The sequence below is a fragment of the Chaetura pelagica genome, unplaced genomic scaffold, assembly GCF_000747805.2.
Source record: "Chaetura pelagica isolate M959 unplaced genomic scaffold, ChaPel_1.0 scaffold398, whole genome shotgun sequence".
NCBI lineage: Eukaryota > Metazoa > Chordata > Aves > Apodiformes > Apodidae > Chaetura > Chaetura pelagica.
This window is the reverse complement of record NW_009954305.1, coordinates 19,179-21,721: the sequence shown is the minus strand read 5'-3', so window position 1 is coordinate 21,721 and position 2,543 is coordinate 19,179.

Genomic DNA, 2,543 nt, shown 5'->3' with positions numbered 1-2,543 from the left:
CGGGCCGCCCGCCCACCCCGCGCAGGCACCCGCATCCCACCCCGCACCGCAGGCGCGGGATCTGTTCTCCAGCGAAGCTGCGTGCAGAGGAGGTGGGAGCCCGCACAGCGCTCCGCGATTTCCATTTTGCTGAGGGGAGGAAAAATCCCATCCGGCAGCAAAACCCTGAGTTGTCAGCAGCATCCCAGTGCCTGGCACTGCACCGCGCCGCTCAAGGGCACGGCAGAGGGCTGCCCTGGCCGTGTCTCACCTGCAGGAACGAAATCAAGTAGTGGGCTGGAGGGGACGTCAGCCCAAGGAGAAAAATAACAGGACTCCCAAGTTGTCCCTTGCAGGGACCTTCCCCCTGCTCTCCATCTCACTGACCTGGGACAGGTGGGAAGCTGACTCCAGCACCATTAACGTGTTGTGGTTAGGATATCTCCAGGGAAGTCTTTGGAGGAACCTATACTCATTCCTTGCTATCACTTCTAAATTGATTATTTTCCATCTCACATGAGAAGTGTTTCTTATTAATAAAAATTATGTGCTGAAATCTTTACCCATGACCAAAGAACCTCAACAACTATTTTCATTTCCCTTGGAGTATTTTCCTGTACTATATAAACACAGAGAACTCTATTGCATTAGAGAGTGATGCAATATGTAATGCCTAATACAGTTAAAAGAAGACGAAGAACCCATTAAGAAAAGCCTAACAGAAGAAAATCAGTCTGATCTAATTTTAATGACTGCATTGACCATAAAACATTTTGGTGAATGCCTTAAAAAAATTACAACAAACGCAAATGCACATCTTCAAGCTATTCTTCATATTATGCACTGAGCAAAGATAAACACATAGACACAAAACATCAAAGCATTATCAAAGATGCAGCTAAATGACACAGTTTCTGTGTTTGCTATCTAACACACATGCATGCTGTCCTATGCTTCCAGTGAGGCTAAACAGGTAATGAAAAGAAGCAAAATTAAATTGTTCCCAGAAACCCCCAGATTAGCCCAGCAAAAGATTTAGCCTGAGAAGGAAGACAGCAAGTGTCAGGATTTCATTTCACTTCATACAAGCACTCAACATAAGCAGTAACTGTTCTTCTGAAAAGACACAGGAAACTTCATCAAGAAGAGTTTCATAGAATCATAGAATCATTAAGGTTGGAAGGGACCTTAAAGATCAACAAGTTCCAAGCCCCTGCCATGAGCAGGGAACCCCACCACTAGATCAGGTTGCACAAAACCTCATCCAATCTGGCCTTAAAAACCTCCAGGGATGGGGCATCAACAATCTCCCTGGGCAACCCATTCAAGTTCCTCACCACCCTTAGAGTGAAGAATTTCTTCCTAATATCTAATCTAAATTCCCCTCTCTCCGTTTGAAGCCATTACCCTTTGTCCTATCACTGTCTTCTCTGGTGAAAAGTCCCTCCCCAGCTTTCCTGTAGGCCCCTTTCAAATACTGGAAGGTGCTGTAAGGTCTCCCCAGAGCCTTCTCTTCTCTAAGCTGAGCAAACACAACTCCCTCAGCCTGTCTTCCTAGCAGAGGTGCTCCAGCCCTTTGATCATCTTGCTGGCCCTTCTCTGGACCCTCTCCAACAGATCTATATCTTTCTTGTGCTGAGTGCACCAGAACTGCACACAGTATTCCAGGTGGGGTCTCACCAGAGCAGAGGGGCAGAATCACCTCCCTGGCCCTGCTGGCCACACTTCTTTTGGTGCAGCCCAGGATGCAGTTGCTCTCTGGGCTCCAGCACACACTGGCAGCTCATGTTGAGCTTCTCATCAACTACCACCCCCAAGTCCTTTTCCTCAGGACTACTCTCCATCCGTTCTCCCCGCAGCCTGTAACAGAGCTTGGGGTTGTACTGACCAAGGTGCAGGAGCCTGCACTTGGCCTTGTTGAACTTCATGAGGCTGGCACTGGCCCACCTCTTCAGCCTGTCAGGGATGGCATCCCTTCCCTCTAGGCCATCGACCACACTGCACAGCTTGGTATCATGCACAAACTTGCTGAGGATACACTCAATCCCACTGTCCATATCTCCGACTAAGGTGTTAAACAGCACTGGTCCCAGTATTGACCCCTGAGGGACACCACTCATCACCTGCCTCCATTTGGACATGGAGGCATCGACCACAACTCTCTGGGTGTGGCCATTCAGCCAAGCTCTTATCCACTGAGTGGTCCATCTATCAAATCCATGCCTTGTCAGTTTGGAAACCAGGATGTCATGTGGGACAGTGTCAAATGTCTTGCACAAATCCAGGTAGACGACCAAATGCAACCATGAAAGCAACCCCAACAAATCTGAGGCATCAGATCACAGTCTGCCTTGCAAGTTTCTAAATGCCTTTGGTTTCTGAAGAGTAAATTCCTTAAATAGCTGGTAGAAGTAAAGATATACTGGAAACAGAAGAGTCTCTTCTTTAGGAGAGGACAGAAGAGGCCAATGGAAATGGTTCTCAGCTACAGTTCTTGAACTTCTTAATCCTTTGACATTTTTATTGCTTTATACAAATGTCACTAGCAATCCTGCTTGAAAATG